The sequence below is a fragment of the Martes martes genome (genome assembly GCF_963455335.1).
Source record: "Martes martes genome assembly, chromosome: 4".
In the NCBI taxonomy this organism is placed as follows: Eukaryota; Metazoa; Chordata; class Mammalia; order Carnivora; family Mustelidae; genus Martes; species Martes martes.
This window is the reverse complement of record NC_137891.1, coordinates 10,935,263-10,954,203: the sequence shown is the minus strand read 5'-3', so window position 1 is coordinate 10,954,203 and position 18,941 is coordinate 10,935,263. Positions and strand designations below refer to the sequence as shown.

At 49.9% G+C, this 18,941-nt stretch overlaps 1 protein-coding gene and 1 pseudogene across 2 annotated transcripts in view; one reads left to right on the top strand and one right to left on the bottom strand.

Annotated features, from left to right (window-relative positions):
• Positions 1–8,653, bottom strand: part of ASAP1 (ArfGAP with SH3 domain, ankyrin repeat and PH domain 1) — a 348,258-nt gene extending 339,605 nt beyond the window's left edge. Inside the window, exon 1 of the mRNA XM_080800600.1 lies at positions 8,374–8,653. The gene's annotated coding sequence lies outside the window, so the exon portion shown is untranslated. The remainder of the gene's footprint in view (positions 1–8,373) is intronic.
• On the top strand, positions 8,565–18,576 carry LOC308341563 (ubiquitin-conjugating enzyme E2 L3-like; annotated as a pseudogene). Its single transcript has 2 exons — positions 8,565–8,749; positions 18,147–18,576. The product of its transcript is annotated as a ubiquitin-conjugating enzyme E2 L3-like (transcript).
• Positions 18,577–18,941: the final 365 nt, after the last annotated feature.

Genomic DNA, 18,941 nt, shown 5'->3' with positions numbered 1-18,941 from the left:
CACATGAGGAACTGGGGCATAAAATTCAAATTCAAGCCTTCAGAGGCAATATTGCATCATGGTCAAGAGTGTGGGCAATGAACACAGATCCCTTTGCTTAAAATTCTATCCACCATGAGCTATACGACCTTGGAGAAGTTAGTGTCTGTGTATCTGTCTCCTCATGTATAAAATGGAGATTAAAAACAGTGCCCCCCACCAACAAAAAACAGTACCTATTTTATTGGGTTATTATGAGGATTAAATGAGCTTATATTGTGGAACGGCTTAGAATAGCACTTGACGTGTTAATGCACAAGAAATATTAGCTATCCTTGATTCTAAGCCCAGTGGTTTTCACATTGCATCATGACAAATGCCCCTATCCTCCACCCACCAAATCACTTCCTGCACGAAAGAGGGACACGGACAAAAGGCAGACCCAGGAGAGATCATGAGTTCCACCACCCAGAAGAGTGGCCTCACAGAACAGGGGGTCAAAGGCTATGAAGGCAACGCAACGCAGAAATTCATCCTGCATCTCCCAGGGGTACCTCAGCCCTCATTTGTTGGGTCCCAGGGGAAGTTTCTAGAATATCACATGAGACACAGGCCAACTCAGCACCCAAATGCCCAACTTCTGACCATACATACATCAAAGACCCCTTAATCTGAACAAGCTTTGAGGACTTAAAATGCTTGCTGCCCTTCCCCAGAAAACCCAGTGCCCCTAGTGGTTGTGAGGCAAGACAGAAAGACTCCAAAGCAACGTGCCCTTGGAGGACACACTGCCCCGCGGGCCTGGAAGATAAGAAAAATACTTGGCCCTCTGAAGCTCCCACTTTCCCACTCTTGCTTTCACTGTAACTGGGTCAGGAGTTACCATCTTTACTGCAGATGAGAAAGTTTGATTCCACGACGGGAGTGACTATTCATCAAAGAACCGTAACTAGTCAGTATCAGTTGCTGGACTAGAACTCGGGACTCTGAGTCATCATTCAGTACTACTTTTCATGATCTTATTTTGTCCTCTGCATTACGATCTGTCTTCTTCAGCCACATTAATTTCCTTTCTTGTTTGCTTCCATTTTTCCCAAACATTTGCGGTCTGCTCTGCGTTGGGGGTTACAAAGACAAACAGGCATTTTAAAACCCAGCCCCAACTTGCCCCCACCCCGTTCTGCAGGGCAAACAGAGGTGCTCAGTAAGTGCTTGCTGATCGGAATTAAATCTTTTTGTTGCTACTGTTTTGATATGGGGGGTTCTGGTTTTCTTTTCTCAAAATGGCAATTTTTACCTTCCTGTAAATGTCCTTAAATTCCTAGTCTGAAAAAGAAGATTGAATATGTGAAGCTGGCTCGTCTCCTCTTGGCATCTACAGAAGGACAGGAGAGCTGAGACCCCTCTACAAAGCTAGGAACCCATAGGGACCCTAGCCTCCCATGAAAGAGGCCCTGAACCCCTCCTCCTTTCAGTGCAGAGAAGTGGCGGCAAGTAATCTTATCTGCCTCAGGATCTGGGTGGGGGAGAAGGCTCCTGTGCAAATGTCAAAGCCCTAGTTGCGGGCGGAGAGCCCAGACCTGCACCTCCAGCCTGGCGTTAAACATCTCAGGTCCTAGAGCTACCACTAGTCCTGGATCCAGGAAACCTTTGGAGCCCCTACTGAAGCATAACCACTCTGCAGAGACACTTCTGTCACCCAGGACAGGCGAACATAATGGGGCAATTCCAAAGACAATGTCAGTACATTTAGAACAAAGGTATGAAGTATGGAAGAGAAGCCCCAAAGAAAGAATAAGACAAAAGGACTAAAGGCTGGGATGACCTGAAAGAGAACCGACCAAAGACATTTTCTAGAAGGAAAATGTAGAGTCACTGAAAATAAAAGCTCAGTGATAAGAAAATTCAATGAGCACGGCAACACGGCTGAACAACTGAAGCCAAGTCACGTGACTCAGGCTCCCTGGTCAGTGCCCGCCACGTGCTCAGGCCAGCACGAGAGCTGGAGGCACTCCGTCTGAGGGAGAGGCCACCACGTGAACAGACACGCGGCCACACAAGATGGCTGTCGTGACGCCATTCACGGACTCCTCACGAGAGATGCTTTTCTGACATTCTCCCAGCTGGGAACACAAAGTACGAGAGCAGAAGGAAAGGTGCGGTCAGTAGCAGGCCTCAGAATCTTCTGGTTTCCTGTACGCTGACCTTGCTGTGGAACTGGCCTGTATCTGTCAAGGTCCAATTACAAAGGCATGGTTGAGCACTCTTTTTCCCCCCTCCCATCTGCAAAACGCTTTTGGCTTGGAAATAGTTTCAAGAATGAGAAATAGTGCCAACAGCCCCCTTAAGCCCTCTGCCTGAGCTTACCCAGAGTTAACATTTTATTCCACGGGCTTTTTCCTTCTCTTTCCCCTCACTCGTACTAGTTTTTACAACATCTGTCATTTTTTTTCCTGAACCTTCTGAGGACAAGTTGTATATATCATGGATTTTTATTTGAGCCCTCTTTCTGCATTTCTACGCGCAAAGATAATTATTTCGGTACAAAACTAGAACCAAATGCACACACAGTAGTGTGCACCCAGGTGGAGTCTCACGAAGGCAGAAGGCGCACTGGGAAACTCACAATTAGCCTTGATGAGGGAAATGCGAGCCATTCCCCAGAAGCCACAGCAGGCCTTGTCTTGACTCTCTCCTTCCTGCTCTGCCCACGGAGGAGGATCTGCACCCGCGTGGTCCGCCCGAGCCCCCGCCACATCTGGGGGAAGCGCAGATGGCACGCACTCTTCTTTGTCCCAAGTGTAACCAGACTCCAGAGGAGGGATCCCGAGCTCCAATTCTCTCTTCTGTTTTTCTAACTTGGTGCCTTTCGCATTTCCTGACTTAAAGCCGTAAAGGAAGAGGAAATGCCAAAAATATTACAAGATGAGTTAGTTTGTGGCATTTCCAAGGATGGGGACAGACAGAGCTGGCAGGGGAAGCTCAGGCAGGAGGAGACCTCTGCCTCGGTGCAACCCAGCATGCCTGTGGCCAACAGAGTTCATGCAGCTCTCCGAAACGCTGACGGTGTCCGGGAAGCCGGCTGTTTCTGGAGAGTATCCGGGGCAGGCGCCCATTTTCTCCAAATAACCCAGAGGATGTTAGAAATCTGGTCTTAATTACCTCCTCAAAACGTGCAATGTGGCTTCACAACACATCATGGTGTGTTTCCCGGACTTTCAGAAGATGGGGCCACCTGCCGCACTCTGCCAAGCCAGGCCCTCCAAGTTACTTTTTCCACTAGTGGTTCAATGGATCTGTCCTGATGGAACCACATGCTCTCTCCTGAGTGCGCTGGTGGCCTGCTTTGGGAACAGGGCCGGCTGAGACTGGGGATACTAGCTGTGGCTCTGAAACCAAGGTTCCAGCTGCATAAAAGGAACACACAGTGCTGGGATTCACACTGACAGGAATCAGCCATAGCAGACTCAAAGAGAGTACCAACACTTCACACTCCTCAGTCCTTTCTTTCTTTCTTTCTCATTTCTTTTTTAAAAAGATTTTATTTATTTATTTGAGACAGACAGATAGTGACAGAGAGCATGAGCAGGGAGAGAGTAAGAGGGAGAAGCAGGCTCCCTGCTGAGCAGAGAGCCTGATGTAGGGCTGGATCCCAGGACCCTGGGATCATAACATGAGCCAAAGGCAGACGCTTCACTGACTGGGCAACCCAGGCGCCCCCCCACCCCCACCAGCCCTTCCTGGGAGTGGATACAGGGTAGATGGGTGAGGAGAGGGCTTTCAGGGGTCGGTGTTTTTTTTTAGAGACAGAGATTGAGAGCCTGAATGGGGGGAGGGGCAGAAGGAGAGAGAAACTCTTAAGCAGGTTCCACACGCAGTACGGAGCCCAACATGGGGCTCAATCTCACAACCCAAGAAGAGATCATGACCTGAGCTGAAATCAAGAGTCAGACACTTGACCAAATGAGCCACCCAGGCACCCCCAGGGGTTGAACTTAAATGATCCCTGAGACAGGGAGAGAAAAGTTAGTATCCCTGTATTGGCAGTGAACAGTTTGGCCTGCAGTGCAAAGAAAGCACAGTGACATGAATCCTCATGGCATTCTCATGTAAAGCTGGGCACGGAGGAAAGCTCACAGGAAGGAATGAATATCCGAGAGGAGGTGAAGATACGAGTAGAGCCTGACCCCAGGACTCCCGTAACACCTTCCCTTACCAGCCCCCGAAGAGGTCCACATCCTAATCCCCAGGACGTGCGAATATGCTAGCTCACCTGGGGTATGTAGCAATAGGGAATTTGGTGGGGGGGGGGGGAGAAGATGGGATTAAAATTGGTAATCGCTGGACCTTAAAATAGGGAGAGCATTCTAGATTATACAGGTGACCTGATATACTCAAAAGCACCCTTAAAAATGGAACAGGGAGCCAGAAGGGGAGCCAGAGAGATGGTAGCGTGAGAAGGACCAACACCTCTGGCTTTGAAGCTGGAAGGAGACCATGGGCCAAGGTATGAAGTCTCCAGAAACTGGAAAAGGCAAGGAAACAGATTCTTCCCTAGGGTCTTCTCTTCTGAGTCTTCCCTGTTCCTTTTGGAGGGAAGCTTCCCTAGAAGTTCCAGAAAGAACAGAACCCTGCCAACACCATGATTTTGGCCCAGTGAGACTCATTTCAGACTTCTGACCTCCAGCACAGTAAGAGAACAGATTTGTGTTGTTTAATCCACTAAGTTTGTGGTCATTAGAGCAGGAAGAGGAGACTAATACATCATTTATCATTACACTTATCCAATATAATTCTTATTTATATGCCTCTCCATCACTCCCATCAACAACAACAACAATAATAATAGCAGCTAGCATTTGTTGAGCATTTACTATGTGACAGAGCCTGCATCAAGTTTTTCATAAACATTAAGACACTATAAAAAGGTAACTTCGGTTGAATCCTATCATGAAAGTAGACGCAGGGATCTGGGGGCTGAGGGGAGCTGGAGGCATCTTCAAGGAGATAAAGACATGGGTATGTTTTCACAGATGAGTAGGTGTTAGCCTGAGAGAGACAAAGGGCGTCCCAGGCAGGAGGATGAGCATCGGCGGACCCTCGGAGGAATAAAACAGCAGGGCGCGTGCCAGCCTGCACTTTGGTGGCTCTTCTGCAGCCTGGTCATTTCCACATCAGTGTCTCTAGTCCAGAGGTACCCTCTGAGGTCCGAAGTCACATGCCATCATGTCTGTCCCAGGTGTCCACCCGGATGTCTCCTAGACAACTCCATATTAGCATGGCCAATACGGACCCTGATTCTCTCCAGAATGTGTTCCGCCTTTATTCTCCCCTGTCTTCCCAAATGACAGCCAGCGGTTCACGCCAGAACCCAGGGATCATCCTCCAGTCCCTCCCTGCCCTCACCCCCATTTCATCCATCACCAAGTCTCATCAGGTCTATCTCCAGGTTCTAACCAGGTCACACCCACTTCCCTCCACCTCCACCGGTCAAAGCTGCCACCAACATTTCTGGATTCATGCAGGGGCCCCCCAACTGGTCTCCCTGCTTCCACTCTGCTTTCTGTGATCAACTCTTCATAAAGCAGTAAATACAACCTCTCAAAAATGTCAATCAGATCCCACTCCAGAGCCCAAACTCAGCCCCACTTCCCTCTGTACTTGGCGGAGGGGGTGGGGTACCTCCCCAGCATGGCTTAGAACCTGCCTCTGTCTGAAACCTCACCTTCTGTCATTCTCCCCATCTCTCCCTTACACTCTGCCACTCCCACCTCCTTACTCACCCCTCCGCCCTGACTACCCTCACTCCCTGGAACATATCCAGCCTTTCACACACAGGAGGGTGCACATTCTGATCCCTCTGCCAGGAATGCCCTCTCCTGCAACCTCTCTGCCCTGCCAGTTTCTTCTCAAGTCTTCAATCTCAGAGAGACCTTTTCCGAGCAAAACCAGGACCACCCCCATTTCCACCCCCACCCCGCTTTGCTTTGGTCAGGATTTCAGTAACAAGAATCACAATCTTTCACTGGTGCTTCTGGGCTTGGCCTAATCCCTCCACTGGAATGCAAGCTCCCTGAGGGCAGGCCTGGCCTATCTTGCTTTCTCCTTGGGACTTGACCCAGTGCTAGGTCAGAGCAGGTGCTCACTACGGGCTCATCGCACCCACTAACCAAAAGAGCAAGTGTGAAGCTGACACCGAAGGATGAGGCTGAAACAGAAGGCCTTGAATACAGGGTCCCGTTCATCTCTGCAGGACTGGCACCTCCCACGGGGGAAACGGGGGAGCCACTTAGCAAACTGTACTGGATGAATGAAGGAATGAGTCAATTCCAGATGAATCTGAAAAGTGGCATCCTTTCTGGGCAAGGCTCCCAAAGGAGTTCCCTCTCCTCCTTAGGACTTCTTAGCAGGTGACATGCCTAGGGCATATAGCAAGTGGTCCTTGTCACTACTGCTTATGTGGGGATCATCTGTGCATCCTACAGGAAAGACTTCCTTTTGAGCCCAGGCCAGATATAGTGACTGGGAGAGAAGTGTGAGGAAATGAGAGAGGGAAGAATGAGGATGGGGCGGCAGGACCCAGTCAAACACAGCTGAGAACCCACAGGGAAAATGCAGGAACCACACCGTCCCAGGTAACACAGGTTCCCTTTTTCCTTTAGACATCAGTCCCGTGGGTGCTGCGTGGAGATGCCAGCTGGGAGGTGGGTCCTCGAGAGGGGCGAGGGAGGGCCCCATTTGGATGCACACATTCATTTTTGGGCCTGCAAGGCTCTGACTGATTTCAAAAATCTGGCTCACTGTGGCTGGTGAGAGGTGGAGAGAATTTCAATTTCCTTCACCAAATGGCAAGCCTGCGAACAAGTCCTTTCTCTCCGACATTATCACATACTAAAAATGAAAAACCAGCCATTCGGAGCTCTCATCAGGAGAAAAATAGACGGGCTGCTTTGCTCACAAGATACAGGAGGGCTGAAAATCAAGTCCAGAGAACATCGCGGGGTACATTTTGTGCTAAGACACCACCCTTTTTTGGACTTAGGAGTTTCTATTTTTCACAAAAGAATGGGATAGAGAAAAGTAATTCCCTATGTAACAAGCCACCCATTTTAGGTTTCAAATCCATTTGGTGGCTGAACAGTAAAGGTTAGGGAATTTTTTTTAATTCGCTCTCTAAAAATACCGACTTTGAGATAACCACGTGTCTCAAAAACAGCGGCAGAAATAGATAAGACAGAACAAGAGAAGACACGAAAACAACAAAGGTTATAATGCAAATAAGACCTATTTCCAAATGTCTCCTGCAGCCAGACTAGAAACTACCACAGTGAGAGGAGCACTGGGCTGGGAGTCTGAAGACGGGCGGTGCCACTTGGGTAAGCGAGCTCCCAGCCCCATATGCCCAACAACAAGGGGCTGAAACAGTTGTTATGGAAGATCCTTTTTCTTTCTAAACTGTTGAGATTTGCTGTTTGCCAAAACATCTGCATCTTTTTGCGGAACAGGACCACCAACTGCAAAACAGGAAAGTCTTGGGGTGAAGGGTTCAATAGAGATAAAACTGGCCTCAATATTCAAAGGTGTTTTACAATCCCAGAAGTACTCAGCAGCCCTGGCCCCGCTGTCACCCCAGAATTAAGTATTTTGCCAAGACAACCTGATAGAGTCTGCGAAAAAGTGGAAGAAAGTTCTCGTTCTTTCGCATCAGTGCAGGTAAGGCTGAGCTCTCACGTTGACGACGGGATGGTCTGAAGTCGCTATCCTTCCCCCTGGGCTAGTGGAAGGACCAGTTATTAAAGGAAACCGCTCTAGGAACGCCCGAGAACTCTCGGGATGTACGAAAACCGCAGGATACCAAACGCCAGCGAGTTTCTTTTTTCTTTAAAACTTCTCGTCGCTCTCAGAAAATGCAGCAGGTCCCAAAATGGTACAAGCGGGAAAAACACAAGCCATTTCCCAGGCTTCCCGTGAGCAAACCCCAAGCCCCGACTGGGAATCTTTGCCCCCGCTTTCGTTTCGTCTCACTGGCTTCCAAAGCAAGTGGCCTGGGGCCTGCCTGGCAGCGCGGCGTCCGAGCCCGGGCGGGGGGCGAGCACTGCGGGGCTCCGCCGCCCTTCCAGGAACCGCGGGGAACTTTCCTCCGCCGCCCAGAGAGACAATGCCGGGAGGCCGTCCCATCGGCGGGTCCCGGCGCCTCCCCGGGAGGGCGCGCGGAGCCACCGGCCGAACCCCCCCCCAACACCGTGTCGGCGCCCCCCAGGCGGGCCCCCCGGGTCCGCGGCCGGCGCCCTCCCCGCGCCCGAGCCGCCCCGCTGAGAGGCGCAGCCCGCAGGCGGCCGGCGCGGGGGGGCCGGGCAGGGGGGCGCGGACGACCCAGGGCGCCCCGCAACTCACCGGGACCGGGCGGGCCGCTGGGCATTATTCCATGGCTCCCGCGCGCCGCAGCCCTCAGCCGGGCGCCGGCGGCCCTGGGGACGGAGGGCGGGCGGCGGCCGGGAACGGCCGGCAGGGCGGGCGGCACGGGCGCGGCGGCGGCGGCAGCGAGGCGCGGGAGCCGAGCGCGGCGCAGGAAGGGGCGGGCGACCATGTGCCGAGGGGAGGAGGCCGCGGAGGCGCGGGCGGCTCGGACGCTCCCGCTCGGCGGCGGCGGGCGCGGGCTGCAGGAAATCCCAGCACTTCGACAGGAAATCGGAATCCTGACTAAGCATTCCCGCTCCGCGCCGGGGGCTCCCGCCTCGCTTAACCCTTGGCCCGCCGGCACCAGGCCGGGGTGGGGGGTACAACTCGGGGTTGGAGCGGGGGCGCTGCGCCAGGCCGGGCAGGGCGTCCTCCCGCTCCGCCGCACGCCCCGCGCCCCCGCCGGCGCCTGCCTCCTCGGTGCCCAGATCAAAACCTTGCCCTTGGCAGGGGCCCTTCGGAGCCCTCTCCCCCGCCCCCCCGCCGCGCCCCAACACCAGGAGAGGGCCTTGTCCTCTCCCCGTTCAGTGGAGGATGAACTTGCCATCTCCTGGCAGGGTCCCCTGTTTTCAATAAGAGAAATGACTTTACCTGGCTGCCCCCTTTCACTGCTTCCCCTCTGCTAATTTCCTCATTTTTGTCCAGGGACTTGCTGGGAGGGGGCAGGAATTTTCTCTGTCAGGAGAGCAGGGACAGCAATAGTCTGGATTTCACACTCTGATGCCGGCTGGAATCCGGACTTGTCCTTTTTTTCCCTTGCTGTGTTACCTTGGGTAAGTCGCCGAACTTCTCTGAGCTTCCCCTTCCTCAAATGTGAAATGAGGTGGTAATGCTACCCTTATCCGTTTGATTTGGAAACCAAATGTTTAGACAGGGACTGACACATTGTAAGTGCTCAAATAAATGATAGCCGTGATTGTTCTTACTACCATGAGAGACATCTGAGAAAGGAAGGTTTTAACTCATGGGGTGTGCGCTGTGCATATCTGTGCCTGCTTACAGAGCCTTCGAATTTCATTTTCTTCCTAATCACCCAGTGATTATTTTTCTTTGCAGCATATCAGAAACTGCTCTCCGCAGAGGAAAAGGTTGGTGGCTATGGCAGACCCCCCCTCTGGTGAAATCTGAAACAAACCTCATGGAACTTGGGATTTTGCTCTTAAGCCAGGAGTCGACATTGTGGGGGTTTCTTTAAAGTCTGGAGAGGCTTCACAAGGTTTGAGAAAAGCAAAGTAAATCTCTGTCCAGTCGGGCCAGGACTGGGCAGCCAGTGGGAATGATTCACTGTGGTTTTCCACAAGCATGCCACACTTAGGGATTTCTACCTGGAGGAGGCAGCTTGGTAGCTTTGCTGTAAGTCTTTCAAATTCCTTTGAAACCCAGTCAGACATTGAAGAGGGAGCAACATGCCCAGTGAGTGAAAACGGAAGCTTGAAATGAACCTGCTGGGGATGGAAAATCGGGTATCAGCCTCTCTACTCCACGTCAGGGCCAGAGATCAGTTTTAGACCCAACTTTGTCTCTCTTCTGCAACTCTTTTTTCAGTGGTCAGAAGCAGTGAGACAAACTCTGGGCTTGGCACCAGGAGTCCAGGAACCTGCCCCAGGCCCTTTGCAGCTGCTGTTCCCTCTGCCCGGAAGAATCTCCACTTGGCTGTTCTTGGGGCTCGGCTCACAGCTCAGAAGTCAGCTCCTCAAAGGGGGCTTTCCCTGGCCACTTGATCTACTTGTCTTTGGCACCTACTTCCACCCCTACCTCTCTCCCACGTCACGTCGTCACATGCCCTGTTACGCTGCTTGAGAACCCCTGCCACTGCTTAATTTATCCTGTTGGCTGCCTATTTATCATGTGTCTCCCTCTGCACGGGTACACTGCCTTAGAGCAGGCTGCTGCTTGCCTCCCCCACTCCTGTATGCCAGTGCCAAGAAGAGCACTGGCCCATAAGAGACCCTCAACAGAGACATGTCAGATGAATGAAAGGGACAAACAAGATTAGAGTGACCGGTTCACTCTGTCCCTGAGCTCCCTGTATCTTCACTTTGGTGGAGAGTTGCTCAAATGAGAAAGCCCAGGGTAATGGAAGAAGAAGTAGACAGCTCTATTAATGGTGCTATAAGTAATTAAGACTGCCGATGACGTAACCACAGTCTCACTGGGACAGTCCCAGTTAATTGCTCCCTCCTTCGTGCTCCCCCAGCACTTCTGTTCATTTCAAGAACATATTTATCACATCATATGCTTGCTCAGGGAGTGCTCTCCTAAGTCAGATGGCGAACTCTTTGACTTGGAGGGAAAGGAAAGGAGCCTGCATTTATTGACCACTTACTCTGAGTGGGGCCCTGAGCACGGTGAACTTGAATTCATTGAAAGACATTCTATAAGTGCTGTAATGAGCTCAAACGTCTTCTGGGCATTAGATCAGCAAAGATGAACTATTCTCGCTCTCCAAGAAAGGCAGACCAGGAAGTTCTATTTAGAAAGCAAGGAGAGAATGACTCTCACAGAGGTATGCCCAGGGTGTCTTGGGGCTGTAGAGAGCATGGAGAAGATTCCTAGATCAGCATGGTGGGGTGTGGGGGGGTGGGGTCTTTACTCAGTTTGGACTGCTCTAACAGAATACCATAGACAAGGTGACTTATAACAACACAGATTCATTTCTCACAGTTTGGGAGGCTGGGAAGTCTGAGATAGGTCTGAACAGATTCGGTGTCTGGTGAGAGTCCACTTCCTAGTTCATAGACAGTCCTAACGTGCTGTCAGCACCATTCCTCAGGGAATCCCAGTGGAATCAGGTCCACTTGCCCCCAGTAGTAATCCTCCCGTTAATTCACTCTCTTTGCCGTTTGTCTCTTTCCTCTCTTTCTCACTCATTCATTTTCCCTGGGATCAATCATCTCCCAAATAAACCAGCTGCACCCAATTCCTTATCTCAAGATTTATTTCTGGAGGAACGAATGCAGGACAGCATTCATTCATTTATTCTCAGAGTTATTCACGAGGCACCCCCTGGGTGCCTGAGCAAAAGTGGAACGAAAACATGGGCACATAATATAACCCTTCAGGTTTCAGCATGGTCTGAGGAGATGGTGCATGTTCAGACACAGAGAGCAATGAGACCGAAAAGCTGTGCACCATGTTACAGTTGAGGAAACTGAGGCCCAGGAGTGCTCCGTAATTGGCCCAGGCCAAACGGTGCACAGAGGAGCTTTGGAGTTCCGACTCTTAACCACCGTCCTATACCACGTCTCCTGGCGGGTAAAGCTGTGGGTGAATTCGTTCAAGCGGAATATGTGGACTGAGAAGCTCCTGGGACCCGGATTGATCTCAGAGGGACACAGTAGGCAGACGACGAGGAGGTGCTCACCGAGAAGACTGAGAGGGAGGAAGCTAGAAGGGAAGTGGCTGGAAAACCAAGGGTAAAGGAAGAAATTTCTTCTAAAAGTTAGGAATGGCCAACACTCAAATGCCCCTGGAGAGTTCAGTCAGGTAAGGACCGGAAAACAGGTGTGCGTTTTATTTGACTATCAGAAGCCTGGTAACTTCTGCCGGAGCTGTTTCAATGGAGCGGAGGGATTGGAAGCCAGATTGCAGTGGGTTGAGGAGTGAGTGGGAGAAAGCAAGGGTAGACAACTCTTTTCAGAAACAAGGCTGTCTAGCTAGTGGGAGGGGAGGGGAGGATTCTGTAAGGACTGGTGGGTGAGTGAGCATCTGTGGTTGATGGGAAGGTCCCAGGAGAGTAGGAGAGGGTGAAGAGGGAGGGCGGGCGCACTGATGGAACAGGTGCCGAGGATGAGGAGGGATGCGGGGGCGGGGGGGGGGGTGGGACGAGGCCTGGACCAGCGGGGAGCTACCGTGTCCACCAGAGCAGAGGGCCAGGGGACGAGGACAGACTCAAGTTCCTTGGTGAGCTGATCCCGGATTCCTTGACTAGGAGTTAGGTGGGCTCTTAAGGCCCCCTAGTTTAATCCCTCATGACATTCATGCTCTGGGTGAAAACAGTTCATTCTGCTGTGGATGAACACCAAGTGACTTCAGCCTCAGTGAACTGGGGAGGAAATGGCATGAGACGCTATTTTGGCCCAAAGTTAGTCCAACGGCAAAGGAGAGGAGGAGCAGGATGGACTTTGGGAGCCAGAAACCATCAGCCATCAGCTTAATGACTGATGGTTGCAGAGAGAGCGGGGGGGGGGGGGGGGGGACGGTGATGAGAATACGCAGGGGGACAATGGCGCTCACCTCACGGGAGGAGGGGAAGGAGGAGGGTGGTATTTTTAACCATGACAGAGAGCATGAGCCAGGAAGGTTTGAGGTGGAAGATAAAGAGTTCCTGTTTGTGCTTTGTGCTGGGAAGGCAGCCTGGGCGGTAGGTAAGAGTTTGCAGCTTTGCTTGGAGTTGGGGGAGGTGGTGGGCATGAGGGTGGTGGGAAGAGCGGAGGCAGAGGTTCCTGCACAGTTGGTGAGGAAGCCCCTAATCAGCTAACACCCTTTACGAGCTTCTCACAGTCTTGCTTTATACCGACTCCTCAACTGCTGGGTTTACTCATCCTGGGTGTTAGCACGTTGGACCAGGTCATTCTTTTTTTTGCTGGGGCTTCTCAAGCTTTGCAGGAAGATGAGCAACATCCCTGGGCTCTCCCCACTGGATGCCAGTAGCAACAGCCCAGTTATGACAACGGAAATAACAGCAGACGTTGCAGAATGCTCTCTAGTCGAGATCAACTGCTCTATCATCTTTCCCTCACGTCAGGATGTCGCTTAAAAGGTGCTACTTTGGACAGTCTCCTTCAGCAGAAGCTCCTGCTCCCAACGGTGGAGTCAGGTTGATAGTGTCCAGATCCAGGTTCTGCCACTCCCCGGGTTTGTGACCTTGGACAACTTTCTTCCCTTCCCTCAGCTTCTATTTTGTTGTGATGTTTGGGTTTTTTTTTTTTTTTTTTCTTGTTTTGCCTTTTCTCTGTAAAATGGAGGTTTTGAGAGGATGACATCAAATGTTCCATGTAACGTGCTTGGCTCTGTGTTGAGTAACTAGTTAGCCTTCGCGCTGCTGTTGTTTGTACTGGTAATATTCATAAAGGTATGTAGACACAGGTAAGACATCCACTGAACACCTGGAAATTTGGGCCTCAAGATCTGGATGTCACAGATGTATCACAGACAAGAGGAAACACTTGAAACTGTGAGCATCTATGACATGGCCTGGGAGGGGGTGGGTGGTGTAGATAGAAAGAAGAGATGTTTGAGCAAGAACCCCATAAGACACCAAAATTTACTGAACAGTGGAGGAGGAGGGGTCAGTGAGTGAGATTTGGGTGGTTAGAAGCCCAGATGGGGATCCAGGTGTGAATTTTTCATCTATTAGCAACCTTGAGCTTCAGGTGGTGGGAGGCACGTCTGCAGAATGCCGTCTTGCGGAATGATCCTGATGTTGGTGTGGACTTTGAGTGCTCACCTGGAGTCAGGTGCCATGTGGATATTAATGCTCATTTAATGCCCACAACAAGGTTATGGCTTAAGAACTATTTATCATCCCCGGTTTATGGATGAAAAAACTGATATTCAGCAGAGGAGGTAAAGGAGGTGAGTTCATTAGCAAAGAAGGTGGAAGGAGAAAGGGCTTTCATGCAGAGGACCAAGGAGCAGACGTAGCACCCTGACACCCTGGAACAGAGAGTGGGAGGCAGGTGTGAAGGGCTGGGGGAGAGGCTGGGAGGGCCCCCACAAAAGGGGTGATGTCCTGCCGTGCTGTGTCAGGCCATCCTGAATCCAAAGGCAAAAGGAAAATTCAGTCTTAGTGACCCTATCTTTAAAAGTGTGATATTTTATTCATCCTGGAATGCTTGCATTAATTTTCCTTTTACAAAATATTGCATTAAAATTTTTTTTATCTTGATTACTGAACTTGTTGGCAAGCGCTCAGCTGGACTGAACGGAAGTCCAAACTCTTCCAGCCTCCTTGACCTTGCTGCTTATTTTTCAGATCCCAGCCTGCCTCACTCTGCTGTCCCTTAGGCAGGAGAAGGCAAGTCTCCTGATTTCAGCCCCACGTGATAAGAGCCAGTGGGGAAGACGTAACTCTAAAGGAAACCACCTGCTTTTAGGAAGTGGAAATGGATAGTGGGCACCAAAACCGAACAACTGTCCACTACACTCAGACCACCTAGAGATCCTTGAGAAGAAGAAAACATTCTGGGGAGTGGGGAGAGCAGGAAAGGAAAGAATGGAAGGTGCGTTCAGCACACATAAACACTCAAAGCCTGGTGCTTAAGAACCTGCATTGTAGTCTGTAGCCTGGGTTTGTTTCTTTCTCTTTTCTATTTTTTTTTTAAGATTATTTGTTTATCAGAGAGAGAGAGTACACGTGGGAGGAGCAGAGGGAGAGGGAGAGAGAATATCAAGCAGACTCCACACTCCACACTGAGCATGGAAGCTGATGTGGGGCTCCATCCCGGGGACCTGAGATCATGACCTGAGATGAAACCAAGAGTCGGATGCTTGCCTGACTGAGCCACCCAGGCACCCCTCTAGCCTGGGTTTCAGTTCTCACTCACCTACCAGCCCTGTGATTTTTGCCTAGCAAATTAAATTGTCAAGCCTCGGTGTCCTACAAAATGAGGATAATGAAAGTACACACATCATAAAGTATTAGGACGAAATGAATTAAGCCACATAAAAGTGCTTGAACATAATAAATATTCCGGTTTTTATTTCTATAGCAGGCAATGACAGTTTAAAATTTATTTTTCAAGCTATTGAGTCATGAAGGAAAGAGAGATGGAATAGTAACGTGAAGCTTACGGGGAGCCCAGGGGGGATTTTTGTTTGTTTTTCCGGTTGGAGGAACGAGAGAAGGAGCCAGGGAAGAAGGGCAGATAGAAGGCGGGGGCAAGCAGTGATTGCCTCCCGAGTCAGGAGGACCTGTCATACCCTCCCAGTTTATACGCACCACCTCACGGAGAAGTTGTAACGGAGCAGGGCCACACACACCTAGTCAGCATGGTCAGGGACAGAATCCAAATTTCCTAATGCCCTTGGAGGTGTTTCTCCCTGAAAACCTGGTCACTCTACTATATCTAGTCATTGTCAATCCTAGAGCTGCTGCTAGAGCCCAGGTCACAAGAATGTGAGAGACGATGAAGTCTTTGGTCTTTTTTTACCATACTATTCAACCAACCAACCAACCAACCAACCAAAAACAAAACAAAACAAAACAAAACAAAAAAACCCACCCTTTTGGTAAAAGCTAAACTTGAAAGGGTCCTCCTATAAGATAAGCATCCAATGGCATTTCCTCCAGAGATGCTAAGCATCACGGAAAATGCTTTCTGTCATTAGGTTATTAATTTTAAAAGCTCCGTTTCCAGCTATAATGGAGCTTTGCGATAAAAGGGTCAGACAAATGGGTCATTGCGGCAATCCCTTAAGGAAGTAAGGTTCCCTTCCGTTTTGTGTGACATTAATAAGGACTTCACCCTCTACTCCTCTTGAGAACCCCAGGTGGCCCAGAAGAAGCCTTCTCTGACCTTTTGGGGTGGCCTCTCATCTATGTTCCCATAACATCGAGGGATCAATGCTGGTGAAACCTTTACTGCTGTACACTTCATCCTCCCCTGTAAACCGAGGACAGGGACTCTCTTGTTTGCCTCTGTACCGCTAGCACCTATCAGAGCGGGAGCATACAGTGTGCACTTAACCCACATCTCATGAATAAATGCCTGTATGCTTGGGAAACAGCACCTGTCTTTTGCTGTGTAAGAAAACCTGCTCACTTCCTGAGTAGGCCAAGTTGGGCAAGGAGGATTTCAGGGCAGGTTTCTGAAGCTGGTGCACTGTGCAGAGTGGAAGCAACTATGTGTATTAGGAAGAGTATTAATGATAATAGCCAGTAGCTAAAATGTGTTGAGTGCTTTCTCTAGGCCTGGCACCGGCATAGAGTTCTACTGATTCTAATGGCACTTTCCAATGATCATCTCATGTAATCTCCAAGCAAAGTTATGAGGTCAGACTGTTCATACTGTACATTTTACAGATGAAGAAACTGAGGCTCAGAAAAGTTGCACACAGAGGATCTGTCTTTGAGTGCTTCAGCTGTTAATTTCATGCTGTCCTCTTGGAAACTGAGCTCTGGGGATCCAAGTACATCATGGAGTTTGCAGATACATATCTAAGGAGTTTATGGTGTATCTAAGCCGTTGGTTTATACTGTAAAATAGCAGGTCCCTTTAGTCCATGCCTACTGTTTCAGAAAAAGTGGAAAATCCTCCCCCGGTGGTTTTGTAAATAGTCCTTAATTGAACTCAGCATTGGTATCATTACCACCAAGTTCTGCAATTAACCAGCCTGGAGCTTATTTGCTAGGTCACAGCAACAGAGATATTTACACATCCAACTTTTAACTCTAGGCAAGATTCTCAGCCTGTAAGTTGCTTATCCAGCCACAATCATAGCTGCTAGGAAACTGCCTGGGGCCATTTGAGGGGAATGAGAAAGAACGGATTCCCCCAAAGCCAGCTGTTGCCATCCCAGAATAATAACACTAACAATTAAGAACTAACAATTGTATGTCCTTTAAAAATTACAAAGCACATTCTCATGCAGTTAATTCCCCTGCGAGTGGGAGGAGGGGACTGGTGGGAGGGTTATTTTAAAGAAGAACCCCCACAGGCTTGTTTCCTCCAGGGCTATAACATAATCTTTCCTTCAACCAATGTTTGGTGAGCGTCTACTATATGCTGAGAACTGCACTAGGTGCTAGAACGTGCTGGTGAGCAATACAGATGCTGTTGAGCAATACAGATGCTGGTGAGCAATACAGATGCTGTTCCTGGACTCATGGAGCTTATAGTCTAGTCTTGGAGAAAGAAAGATGATAATTCAATGCTACACACAGATAAATATAAGACAGCAACTACTGCAGTGCTATCAAAGGGGTATAAAATGCAATGCGAACCTAAAATGGAGGGATTCAAACTAATCCAGATCAGGGAAAACTCTTCTGAGCAGTGATGAATAAGCATTAACTAGGCAAAGAAAGAGGGAAGTGTTTTAAGCAAAGAGAACAGCATATGTAAAGACCCCAGGACCAGAGGGAATATATTAGTTAGGCTTTGCTGCATAACGGAGCATCCCAAAACTTAGTGGCTTAAACATTGACCAAAACCATTTGGCCCTTAACTCTGTAGACTGGCAATTTGGCTAAAACCGGCCAGGCTCTTTCCCTCTGATCTTAGTTGGGTTCCCTCATGTACTTGTGGTCATCTCCCAGGTCAGCCAGAATAACTGATCTCTGTTCTGTGTAGTTGTACCTTGTCTGGCCGGTTAGTCTAGGTTTGTTGACTTAGCATCAAGGTTCTGGGATGAGCAAGAGAGGAAGCTTGCAAGACCTTCTACAACCAAGGCTCAGAACTCACACACCCTCTTTTCTGCCAGTCTACTAATCAAAGCATGTTTAAGTATAATCAATAGGGGGCGCCTGGGTGGCTCAGTCAGTGAAGCATCTGCCTTCAGCTCAGGTTATGATCTTGGGGTCCTGGGATTGAGCCCCACAGCAGGCTCCCTGCTCAGCGGGGAGTCTGCTTTTCCCTCTCTCTCTGCCCCTCCCACCATTTGTGCTCTTTCTCTCTCTCTCTCTCAAATAATTAAATAACATATAAAATACATCTATGTAATCAGTGGGAAAACAGCAGCACCAGATCCAAGACGGTGGCTGGCAGGAGGCTGATGAAGGAGCTTGAAGAAATCTGCAAACATGGAATGAAAAGCTTCCAGGTTGATGAAGGTAGTTTAGTGACTTGGCAAGGGCTTGTTCCTGACAACCCTCCGAATGAGGTTGGAATGGAAATCAACTTCCAGCAGAGTACCCATTCGAACCACGGAAGATCTCACTGAACATGAAGATCTATCACCAGAACGTGGATAAAAAGGGGCAGGTCTGTCCGGCGGTAATTAGTGCTGAGAACTGGAATCCAGCACCCCGAGCTGACCAGGTAATCCAGTCCCTCCTAGTACTCCGCAAACGACCCCCAGCCCGAGCACCCACTTCAAGCTGACCTAGCTGAAGGAAACTCCAAGGACCATAAAAAATTCTGTAAGAATGCTGAAGCGTTTACAAAGAAATACAGGGAGAAGCAAACTGTGGACTAAATTCTGCCACCACGGATTCCAGCGAGTGTGAGCGGAGCTGCGACTCAGACACCGTGCAGAGCAGGACTCTGGAAAACTGACATGTCCTGCCTGGGGCCGTTACTAACTTTCTATAGTTTTCTTAATCAAAAGTGGTCTAGGGGGCGCCTGGGTGGCTCAGTGGGTTAAGCCTCTCCCTTCGGCTCAGGTCATGATCTCAGTGTCCTGGGATCGAGCCCCACATCGGGCTCTCTGCTAGGTAGGGAGCCTGCTTCCCCCTCTCTCTCTGCCTGCCTCTCTGCCTACTTGTGATCTCTCTGTCAAATAAATAAATAAAAACTTAAAAAAAAAAGTGGTCTAGGTAACCTGTAAAGAAAGGATTAAAA